Genomic DNA, 13,064 nt, shown 5'->3' with positions numbered 1-13,064 from the left:
GCCGCATGCGACAGGAATCGCTACTTTTGCAGTGGTATGCGAGGGTCGTCCATGCTTTTTAGGTTAATACAAATAAATAACTGCACCAACAGAACTATGTTATCTTGTTTATACAGGTAACATGAATATCACTGGCAGCTATTGTGTTAAAAATAATAAATTTACTTGTTACTGTTTGACAATGAAGTGCATAAATCCTTCGCGTTACGTTCGTTTACGGTGATTTACGCTGTGGCATTCATATTGCTTGCTGCTGCTAGTCATAAAAAGCACTCAGTCTTCAGGCCACAAGTGTCCCATCGGGACCATCGGACCGCCGTGTCATCCTCAGCTGAGGGTGCGAATAGCAGGGGCGTGTGGTCAGCACACCGCTCTCCCCTTTGTTACGATGGTTTTGTTGGACCGGAGCCACTACTATTCGGTCGAGTAGCTTCTCAATTGGCACCAGGAGGCTGACTGCACCGCGAAAGATGGCAACAGTGCATGGCGGCCTGGATGGTCACCCATCTAAGTGCCGGCCACACCCGACAGCGCTTAACTTCGGTGATCTCACGGGAACCGGTGTATCCACTGCGGCAAGGCCGTTGCCCGCTAGTCATAAACCTAAAATTTTAATTTTTGCCATTGCTGTAATGGTCTGAAGCCGCCAAGCTGTTCATCTCTGGATTAGATGTTATTCGTGCATGATAGTGAATCTGTGTTAGGTCAACACAATTATCTGTCGATGAATGATGCCTGATTAAGTATCTGGTGTCGCTAAATAGCTAGTTGATCTCACGTATCTCCTTGTTCTTTCAAAACCAAGAGCTCTATCATTGATGTAGAAGAGTTCTTCGTGTTATACGAATGGATGCAATCACATTTGACATGTGTTAGCGTCCTTGCAGCAATGAGTGTTGAAAAGCACGTGCAGAGCTAAGAAGCAACTAATTCGAAAATATTATCTTGTTCTTTAGATTAAGCGTACAGCTACCAACATTAGAATAAAAAATCTAAACTTTGAAATAACCCTACGTAATAAAAGTTCTTAGATACTCAACTAAACAAAAAAGAATTGTGAAAGCGTTGTCAATAACAATTTGGTCACAATAGCGCACTGAAGCTATGAATACATCTAGTTCCGTGTAAATGCATTTAAAATAACGTTATATCTTAATTATGTTACATTCGATAACCTTCAATCTTTGAATGTGAGTTTTGGAAAATATCGAGTAACTTACGACATTAAAATACCGATACTACTGCATGTTCACACATTAATCTCGAGATATTCAGTATGGCGGCAAATAAATTGAAATTTTTTGAGGACGTGATCCCACTCTATTGTTATAAGTATGGACACTCATTGGTCTCTCATCTAGAAGCATTCGTCTCTTTCACGTGGCTCAGTTTCGATGACTTCATTTAAAACACGGTAGCAGACACCGCTAGTACTGCACGATATACGTGACACACTCGGTCAAACTAATAGTTTTCCTCTGGACAGTGACTAACAGTCATTGATTATTTACTGTGCGAAAAATTCTCATTTTCCAAGTGATGCTTGTTTTTTCCTTTTGAGTCATCGGTCCTCTGGCAGGTTCATGCAGCGCACCACGAGTTCCTCTCCTGTGCCAATCTCTTAGTCTCAGAGCAGCACTTGCGACCTGCATCCTCAATTACTTGCTGGATGTCCGTTTTCTGTCTTCCTCTACAGTTTTGCCCTCTACAGCTCCCTCTAATACCCTGGAAAACATTCCCTGATGTCTTAACATTTGTCTTATCATCCTGTCCATTTTCCGTTGTCAGTGTTTTCCATTATTACTTTCCTCGACAATTCCTTGGAGAACTTCCTCATTCATTACCTTATCAACCCGTCTCACTTTCAACACTCGTGCGTAGCGTCAAATTTCATATCCTTCGAATCTCTATTGTTCCCCTTTTCCCACAGTCGATCTTTCATTACCATACTATGCTGTGGTCCAAACGTACATTCTCAGAATTTTCTTCCTAAAATTAAGGGCTATGTTTAACACTTTTTTTTCTAGTGTTCTGCATGCTCCGTCATTGGTGACTTTGCTGACTAGGTAGCAGATTTCCTTAACTTCTTTTGTTACGTTTCTCACTTTTATTGTTTCTACTACTTCTCATTACTTTCGTCTTTCTTCGATTTACTCGCATTTACTCTCAATCCTTTTTTTTTACTCATTAGACTGTTAATTTCATTCGGTAGATCAAGTAATTATTCTTAACTTCACTCAGGATAGTAATGTCATCAGTGAATCATATTATGATATCTTTTCATCTTTCCATCATTGTTTTTTCAATGTACAGACTGAACAGTAGGAGCGAAAGATTACATGGGTATCATACACTCTTTTTAATTCGAGCACTTCGCTCTTGGTCGCCCACTCTTATTATGCCCTCTTGGCTCTTGTACATATTTTATATTACCTCCCTCTCTCCTTGGCTTACCCCTTTCTGAGAATTTCGAACATCTCGCATATTTTTACATCGTCGAACGCTTTATCCGTGTCGACAAATCCTATGAACGTGTCTTGACGTTTCTTTAGTCTTCCCTCCATTATCAACCGCAAGGTCAGAATGCATTTTTTGTGCTTTTACTTTTCTGTTGCCAAACCGATAGTCATTTAACACATCCTCAGTTTTCTTTTCAATTTTTCTGTGTATTATTCTTGTCAACAACTTGGATGCGTGCGCTATTAAGCTGATTGTACAATAATTCTCGCACTTGTGAGCTCATGCAGTCTTCAGAATTGCGTGTATGACGTTTTTCTGAATTTCAGAATGTATATCGCCAGACTTATATATTCTACAGACCAACGTAAATAGTCGTTTCGTTGTCACTTCCCACAATGATGTTAGAAATTCTTGTGGAATGTTATGTATACTTTCTGCCTTATTTAAACTTAAGTCCAAAGAACTCTCTTAAATTCTGATTCTAACACTAGATCCAATATCTTTTTTAAAACGATTCCAGTTTCATCTTGTATCACATCTGATAAATCTTCAGCCGTATACTGGGCTTCACTGCATTCTTTCCACTTATTCGTTCTCTACTCTGCATTTAACAGTGAAATTCTCGTTGCTCTCTTAATGCTACCACCCTTGCTTTTAATTTCAGCGAAGATTATTTAGACTTTCCTGTATGCTGAGTCAGTTCTTCCGGCAGTCATTCCTTTTCGATTTCTTCACTTTTCCATGCTGCCATTTTGTCTTAGCTTTCTGCACTTCATATTTATTTCGTTCCTAAATGACTTGCGTCCGTGTATTCCTCAATTTTCGTGATAGTTTTAGTGCATTTTTCTTTTATCGATGAACTGCAGTATTTCTTCTGTTGCCCATGGTTTCTTCGCAGTGACCTTGTCTATATATTCTTTCTTTCCAACCGTCATTACTGCCCTTTTTCTAGATGCCCATTCCTCTTCAACTGAACCGCCCACTGACCAATTCCTTACCGCTGCATTTATAGTCTTAGAGAACTTTAAGCAAAACTCTTCATTCCTTCTGACTAATCTCTTAAATTTCAGCCTACTTTTCATTACTACTTTGCTATGAGTGTGTATATGCTCATGTGTAAGCCCTAAAATCCAGTATCTGTCTAACCACGATGTAATCTAACTGAAATCTCCTCGTATTACCCCACCTTTTCCTAGTATACCTCCTTCTCTTGTGATTCTTGTATTCGCTATTATAGCTTAAATTTATTACAGAACTCAGTCTTCCTCCTCTCTCGTTCTTTGTGCCAGACCCATATTCGTCTGTAACCTTTTCTTCTGCTCCTTCCTTTACAACTGCATTCCAGTCCCCCATGACTATCAGATTTTTATCTCCCTTTACATCCTGTATTACCCTTTCAATATCCTCTATCTCTTCATTTTCAGCTTGCGAAATTGAATTGCCCTCTTGGCGAAAAATAATGATGTGTAATTAGTATCAATAACAAACAAAAGCTGGCCGGTGTGGCCGAGCGGTTCTAGACGCTTCAGTCTGGAACCGAGCGACCGCTACGGTCGCAGGTTCGAATCCTGCCTCGGGCATGGATGTGTGTGTTGTCCTTAGGTTAGTTAGATTTAAGTAGTTCTAAGTTGTATGGGACTGATGACCTCAGATGTTAAGTCCCACAGTGCTCAGAGCCATTTGAACCATTTTTGAGGAAAGAACTTCTCAAACAATACATAAAGGGAATTAAAGAAAACATCCTCCTGGCAGAACAAATAAAATGGCATCCGCATCCCGGGAACTTGTGAGTAGACGCACTCTGAATCCCAGGACAGTTAGTCATGTTCCAGGCACGTCTTCGCTAAGAGTATTCCATTTTGCCGGTACATTGGACTGCGTCCTGGTATTACACAATCACACTGATATCACCTTTTCATACCTAAGACTCCCCAGACGAAGCAGCAATCGAGGAAGGCACTACCAAAAAAGAAGGCACCGTACTGACGGTATCGAGGATGCTGCACGAGAAAAGTAAAGCGATCTTGCAGGAACGTTCAAAAATCAAGAACACTCTTATCGCCTTCATGGAACAATAAGAGATCGAGAAGCCTTTTATCCAGGTTCGTAAGTGGGAAATAAGTTTCATATGGGAACGGAAATGTAATGGCATGGGGAGTCATATGTAGAAGAAAGGCAAGCATCTTCTGAATCAGTTGCCACACCTCTGCTGAAAATCCACACATCAGTCGATGTTTGTCCGTATCAAGCGTGTGACAACGACGGCACAGAAACGAACCTGTCATTTTTGTGGCATTTAGACGAAGTTGTGTCATGTATTTTCCATTAACGACCCGATACCAGGTCGCACGAGCGCTCGTGCCGAAGAAGACACGGGGCACAGAACACCAAACCACGGGCCATGTGCTCGTTGGATATCGGCTTTCCACAATATTTCCAGTATGCTTTCTCATCATTAGGCGGTAAACATCACGTGCCGTAGAGTTCCTGGTATTAGGCATGTCGGCATTGACGTAACTGTATTCCATGGAAAAGGTCCTGACATATGAAAGGTCCTGACATGAAAGGAAGAAATATGGGTAGCACTCTAGGGAGGGGAGGGGGGGTAGGTTGTCAGTTAGGCTTCCCGATAATCCAGTGCGACGGAGGGTCCACGACTTAACCACAGTACTTACATAAAAGGCTGCTGCTCTCGCTTGCACATTGACAGGGCCGAGGCTGTCGTCTCGAGGAGGAAGTGTCAGCATGTCGTAGCAGACTTTGAAGATAAGACCCGCGCTTACAAAGTAGCCGAACGCCGCCTGTAGTCTGTGTGCCATTGCGTTTGGCATCGGTAGGCGCGGGTCTGGATTACAAAATCCACCCGTTGTAACATGTGAAAGCTCTCAGGAGGTTACCACGAAGTATCGTGCCCATATTTTGAAGCAGTGCTTATAGTTAAATGAGATCGTGCGCTGTATACCACGCGTGAAAGTGATCTCCACACATTTGAGCTTGTCCACTAATGCCAATGAAGGCACACTCTCTGACACTCTCTGCTGGAAGATCTCTACCGAAGAACATAGCACTGGATTTCGTCAGGCTCACACGGCAGCCCGCAGCGGTCCCGTATTGGTTGATCCGTGCCAGTGCCTCTCGCACTTCATTGTCCAATACGATCAAGAACGCCACGTCATCTGCATAGGCGCGGCAGATGAAAGCATTCCCCTTCATTTTTATCCCTGTGAGCCTGCTCCTCAAACAGTGTAACAGGGGCCCAAGGGCGATGGCAAAAAAGGACATGGGCAGCGGACACTCTTGACGGATGTACCGCACGATATTAATAGGGCCCGCCACACGGCCATTGACCAGGACTCGCGACGTGGCACCTCGGAAGAGTCGCAAGACAATGTGTGTAAGTCCGTGGTGGACGGCCATCCGTCGGATTACTTTTCCTAGAGAGTTGTGACTCACTCTATCAAAGGCGTGGTCGGAGTACACTGTCACTATGGCACTGCGACGGCGGCAGGGCTATGACGTCACGGTAATCGCTGAGTGCCGTCTGAATGTTACTGTCACCACCAAACCACATTTTATCCAGAGAAATGACATGAGGGATGAGGCGCCGAAGCTGAGCGGCAAGAATCGGGGGTAAAAACCTTAAAGTCACAATTCAACATCGTCAACGGCCGATAATGTCCAACTCCCCGACCTCCCGATGGCTGCGCGACCAAGATAAACAAACCTTCTATGAATTCGGGTGGGAGTGGAAGGTCTGGGTTCATCAATTCTTCATACATCGCAGTCCAGCTTGAGCCCATGATGTCGTGGAATGTGCTGTAAAACTCCCGCGGAAAACCTTCTGGACCTGGGGCTTTGTTCATCGCACCCTTATGAAGAGCATCAGCGACGCCATCAGCCGTAATTGTCGCTGTGACAATCTCCGCAGCAGCGTCGTCAAGGATCCTGTCAAGGAACGGAGGACATCAGCCGTTACCGCCTTGTTCTGGTCCTCTGCTGCTTATACCGGTTTGTAGTGATCCACAAAGGCGTTTACGATATCATTCTGGGACGTCAATCGGCGATCTTCTGGCATGTTGAGAACGTTGACCAGCTTTCTCCGACATCGCTGCTTCTCTAGGATAATATGATGCATTGACAGGGGTTCTCCTATACACAATCGAGACATCCTGCAAGTACTATTGTGCCTTCAAGGCGGTGACACATAAGAGAAACTATTTTCGCCTTAATCCGTTGAATTTCAACCTGTCGTTGAACAGAGGGGCAAGGCTAGAGAGTTCTCGGAGAATTGTGAAATAGTATACGTCGTTGCCACAGCATTTTTCACCACCGTAGTTCCTCATCGAATGACGTATAGCAGTCTTGGTAGAGTGGAACCACCACCGGAGTATTGTGGGATAAGTTGGAAGGGGTCTCACACAATTGTTCATTGTCGTCTCCACTACCTTGCAGGACGATCACCATGCATGCGGTCCCAAGTCTCAGTGAGGTTTAGTTCATGCGAGTGTAGCTTGAGTTCCTGGCACGTGAATGAAATGGGGATGATGGTCCTTCTGGGATAGCACACAACTGAAATAGCCGCCAAGAATAATATGGTCGTAGCGGCACACAAACAAAGGAGCGAACTGTTCTGAATAGAATCACTACCGTTCACGTCGCTTGGCCGTGCCCGAGGGAGCGTAAACATTGATGACTCGGACACCGTGGAAATTCACAGCAAGACCCCTAGCCGATGATAGGTAAATCACGTCGTCTACCTCAATGCCTTCCTTTAAAAGGATAGCCGTCCCACTGCCACCGTCAGCATGCAGCATGAGGCAAGAAACATAGCCATAGATATTGGGAAACGTCGCTAGGCGACCTTCCTGCAGAAGGGTAACATCGATGTTCGACGCCCTCAACGCTTTACGGAGCAATGGTGTTAACATTGATGGAGCCAATCCTGTAAGCACGTAGTGAAATTGGGACTACTGGGACGCTCATGCAGGCACTAAGAGCAACAGCGAACAGGAACGTTGTCCAGCAGGCTGCACATCACTATCCAGCACCCTGTCGATTATCAGTCGTGGGCTGGAACAGCAGCATTCGCTGCTCTCACGACGATGGGTGTTTCGTCGTCTAAGTCGTCAGGCCAAGCAGAGACGTGTGGATGGTGTGCGTCCAGTGGAGTACCTGTCTAGTCCTAAGGCGGCGTCACATCGGCGATGAAAGAGTGATGCTGATTCAACTGTTGTTCAACGTCATAGGTACAGCGCCTGGTTCATGCGAAGATGATTGTACCTCCGACGGGAGCCAGGCTGATGCTTTCACCACGGAATCGTCCATCAGGGAACATCTTGAGAGTTATGATCCTCATCGTCTTGAGACAGCAATCTGTATGTGTCAGACGAGTCGATCCGCCGTTTCCGACGTCTCTTCGGCGACCGTTGCTTACACACGTGATCTTCAGTGTCCGAAGACGTCTGGGGATCCGGATGGTCAGGCACAAAAGCATCGATAGGCACAATCATGGAGTCAAGGGCCATCTCCTGCACTAGAGACTGCCCACTACTGCACATGACGGGACGAGGAGGCAAAGCGTCGGTACGTCCAACAGCCAGAGGCATTACCGGAGACGACGATGTGGCAGTAGTGCGAGTAGGAGCTAGGGGTGATAGTGGTTGGGGGGCGTTATGGAGAACTTATACAACCGTCAACGGTAGCGTCGAAGAAGCGGTAGCGGCTTGCAGGGCTCCAGGTGGTAGCTGTGTGACTCTACACTGGGGACAGCTGGAACGGAGATGTCCTCCATATGGGCGAAAAGCAGATACCAATACCTCTACAGGCACCTCGAAAGGGAGTTCAGATACACGGGTCGTCCGCAGTCCAAGTCCCCCATGTTCTAAAGTTACGTCACCGATGTGTCCATCAGGGTGACAGAACTGAAGACCACTTCGAGTTGCACTTAGAATTTTTTCACATGTGTCTTCTTTAACCAATTTCACATATACCACACTCTTCACTATAGACAAGTGGATACCAACAAGATCATCGCGATCAACCTTAACTTCATCTCTGCTAAACCGATTTCAAGTGAAAAGTTAATCTTCAGCGTCGATTTTCTGTGGGAATGAGCCATTCCCTTTCTAAGGAAATATAGCGCGCTGAGACTGAAGAATCACTTGCACAACTCCGCGATCGAGCTGCACGGCGTGGACGTAGACAAGACGTCCGTGCCACCAGCGTACGGAAATGCGACTTCCCCCTGGACCACAAGTGTTCACATTGGATATGATCGAGGCACACACCTGTTCAGCTAGGTGGTAACGTGTTTTCCTACCAAGCAGCGGGCCTAGGTTCGATTTCTGGCTACGTTGGAGTTTTTCTCCGCTCATGGAGTGAGTGTTGTGTTGTCCTCATCGTCATCTCATCATCACCGACGCGAAGCTCGCCCAATGTGGCGTCACCTGAAGTAAGACTTGCAAAGAGGCGGTCGAACTTCACCGGACGGTGCCTCGCGGCCAGCAGTACACACAATCATTTTATTCTTTCATAGGTGAACTGATAGAACCTTCACCTTCTCTAGAGATCGTAGTTTGATTCAAACTTGCTGAACTTTCAGAATCAAACGCGATGGCTCTAAATACGGCCAGTGATTCTTCTTTATAATTCTTTCTTCCTGATAGGATTCTTCTAGTGTGTATATGCGGAAGACTTATTTGTGGTGTTGTAGCTTTTACTAAAGGATTTGTTACTCGTTTATGATTACAGCCATTCGGCCTAGTGTCTGCGTTGTGTTGCACGGAATTGGATAGTGGCAGTAGAATTCACTGAACATAGAGTTGCCTGTTTCTGTAGGTTTCTGACATGTTAACTGGTGGCTTCTTCAGTGCATATTTGGAGTCAGCATTACCAAGGGTGCCCTCTAGATGAAGACTAGTCATTCCGCCTCTGCATGATTAATCCATACGTAATTGTTACAGGACATGTTTCGAAATGGGTTCATAGAAATAGTTTCAGATCACTTCTTGACAGCTCAGCTCCAGAATATGACGTTGGGAAAATGAATACCTGAATCTTTTTGTTCTTTCTCTCACTTCGGTGGAGAAAGTTGGTGACTGAAAAGTAACAACCTTTGTTTGAATGCTCTCACTTATTTTGTGACAGTACAAATGCGCTACCTGTCTTTCTACTTTTCCTAGCTCCTTCATCAACTCTTTCTGCTAAACATACCATACAGCACATAACTACTCCGGATGAACACGGAGAAACGTACTGTGGCTATGTTGCGTCTGCAATGAATAGAACAGAATCTTTGGTTCACCTTGATCACAACATTTTCTATATGATGGTTCCCATTGAACTTCTCTACACTCGAAAATCTTCGGTACTTCAGTGAAACTGAAACCTTGAAACTTGTGTTATTTATCATGTAACAGACATAAAACTGAACTTTTATAGTACTTATGTAAAGGCCCTCACACTATTCATTATTTAGGGCCAATTGCCACTTTTCGTATCACGGACATATTTGGTCTACATCGTTTTAATCATCTGATGACTTTACTAGACAGTAAATGTCAGCATCATACTCAAACAATCTAAGACGGCTGCTCTCCTAAATCGTTTATATAGATAACGAACGGGAGAGGTCGTACAACGCTACCTTTCTGAACCGTAGACACAGCTTCAGTTTCACTGTCGGACATTTAATACGAGCTGTGAAGTTTCTGACAGGAAATCAGCTGCTTGTGACGAACGGTGTCAAAACTGTTCTGGAAGTGTGTATTTATGGAACTAACTAATGAAAGCGACAAACTGCGGTGACGGAGTTCTGACCGGAAATGGAGGAAAAAAGATACTTTGAATATGTGTCTAGCAGTGGATGGTGTGCGTACAGCAAGTCGTCTCGGAACACGTTACAGAGCTGCATCTCATCCACATCACGAAAGGCGCTCCACATGGTCTCCATGGGACTACGGTTGGTAGGAGTAGTAGCGGTTGTCAAGCAAGATACACATAATCGTACTTTGGCTTACACTGTGTCGGCGATCCACTTCCCTGGAGCTTGTATTCAGGCTCCCCTCATTATCATGTAAGACCCGGTGCTCCACAATCCACCGGTTCCCTCCACGGTTCCCTCCACGTCCGTCTGTCTAAAAGGATCCTTGACCACACACACGCCCAAAAAGGACTTCAATTTTTTCTGAAGTGCTTGGTGGCTATGACGGCACTTATTTTGCTACAGCTCTACTGCCTCTCGAAGGTCTCTATCTGCTCGGCCGTACACAAACTCCATCTCTGCTTTTTCCCAACACCATTCTGCTGCTTACAGTACGCTGGGTCGGTCACATAACTCACAATCCGATGGTCAGAGGATCTGTCATTCTTCAGCGCCATCTACCGTGTAACGATGCTTTTCAGAACAGATGTCCATAGGACCTTTCTTTTCCTCCGTTGCTAGTCATGAATCTGTCCTTCTGTTTGTCCGCTTTATTAATGATCGCCATGTATATCCTCCGTCGATATAACTCATTACTTCGTTTGAATTTAAAACCGGTTGTGCTTCACTAGACAATTTTCTGAAACGGTGTTGGTTATTTTGGAATATAGTTAAAAGCGGGATAGCCAGTAGACAATTTATGTGACCATAGGCTGTAATAATCTCTCAACGTCTCTGAATTCAAAAGATAAGCCGCCCCTCTCGACACAACATACGTTCGTATGTAGGCCAGTTCTTAACCCAGACGTTACGACACGTTGAGTTTCGTCTGTTGAGCACCGAGTCGCATTACGCTGCAGCGTGGCTCTGCACTGTGGAAGTCGCACTGCCGCCTGTTTATTGTCACCTCCGCTGTGCTCTTGGCGCGCCAGCGGCGATTGCGACGTCCAAATGAAATTCCCGGGCAGCACAGCGTGGCGACGCTGGCGCCAGCAGTCTGGCGGCCCACACTTTGCGTCGGGTACTGGACGCAGGGTGCTGGCGTGACGCCGGCCTTGCAGTGGAGCTTCTGTCGACTACGCTTAATTATTCAGATCAGAGGATGCCGGGCGCCGTAGCAGACGCACTGTCAATACATTAGGCATGAGTCCGCGCCCTCGTTACCGGTGCTGCCCGCGTTACAGCTGGGTCGCATCCTACTTAACATTTATTAGCGGGCACTGTTGTTCTTTCTGCAATTGTGTAAACACACGTTCTCTTTGACCAGGAACGGGAGCTGACAAGCGGTATACATATATATACGTGGTGGGCAGGGGAGGGGGGGGAGGGACAAAAATCACTCTATCAATTTAGAATAGGTACTAGGCTGCATGTCATTTCAGGGAAATCTGATCGTCCTTAGGTTGACGAACGTTAAAGGGCTTCTATCATCGCTGGGAAATACCAGCGATCTTGTTCTCGGACATACGTTGTTAAGCTACCACTTTATGATGTTTTCTTGCAAAGATCGTGAAACAACGTATAAACAAAGTGTTAGGTATATAAGTGCAGATATTTTCGTCGTTGGTACCTTAATATGGACCCATTTCAGTACGTTAATTGTTTTTATTTTCGCTGTCATATAAATTACTTCCTGATGCATGCTGCACAGTCGTAGCTGCACCACTAAGAGGACTGCGCCTGTCAGTATAGACCAATCGTTCTGCGCACACGCATTCACATTTCAACACCTGACGACCTGCTCAGGGGGAACAGTAGCATTAACGGCGTAATCTTGCCACATGTATTTGGTGGTTTTAGCCAACCTAAAAACATGTTATTCCTAATACCTATACTTATTAGTCACCAAATAAATAAATACTAACGTAATATTGTTCAGTACATAGTCCTCAAATACCAATATACCTATAGTTTGAAGCTGCTATATAAACGCCCCTTCAAATATATCTCGAACGAATAATAATACCGAGGTGCACTTTTCGACAACTTATAGCGAACAATAAGCCGAATTTCATAAGTAATTTTTATCGTTTAAACTATACTGGCGTAGAAAGCCAGCGTAGCCCAGGTATTTATTAACAGCCGTGCATCCACGCCCTTACCACGCAGCGTCTGGTCTTGTGCTTAATGTGTATGACGTCATATCTAAGGAACTGTGCGACTTACAATGATATAATTAAAGTTTATGACGTCATATCTCCTATGTACAACGATGTAATACTGTATCTACATTCAGCTACATATGTACGTTAACAGAAATCAACACCAATAACTTCGTCAACTTCCTCTGATGCACCACGTGAACTGCAGCTGTTGCATCGCATCACATCAGCATTTACAGTACACTCGAATTCTGACAAATTTGGAACTACCTCTGTTTCCATAACATTTTTTCTCCTCTCGGATTTCTCCGACACTTTGCATCTTGATCCACTACCTAACACGTTACGTTCACGTTCAGCCTTCCACATTTACTCATAATTCATGCTTTTATCAAGAGCCATTGGTTCAGTCATTCAACAGAAATAAATGCATGAACTCCCACCTTTCAGATGCCTCAATCAATAGACTCAATTTCAGCGTCTAAAGCATCATCTTCGCTTCCCTTTCAAAATAAATCCTTTACTTCCCCCGATACATACAAAACTTCATCACCAGCTGGTCGGATTGCATTCTTCCGTCG

Source organism: Schistocerca gregaria, chromosome 3 (assembly GCF_023897955.1).
Source record: "Schistocerca gregaria isolate iqSchGreg1 chromosome 3, iqSchGreg1.2, whole genome shotgun sequence".
NCBI lineage: Eukaryota > Metazoa > Arthropoda > Insecta > Orthoptera > Acrididae > Schistocerca > Schistocerca gregaria.
The sequence above is the reverse complement of the archived record's forward strand: the minus strand, read 5'-3'. Positions refer to the sequence as shown.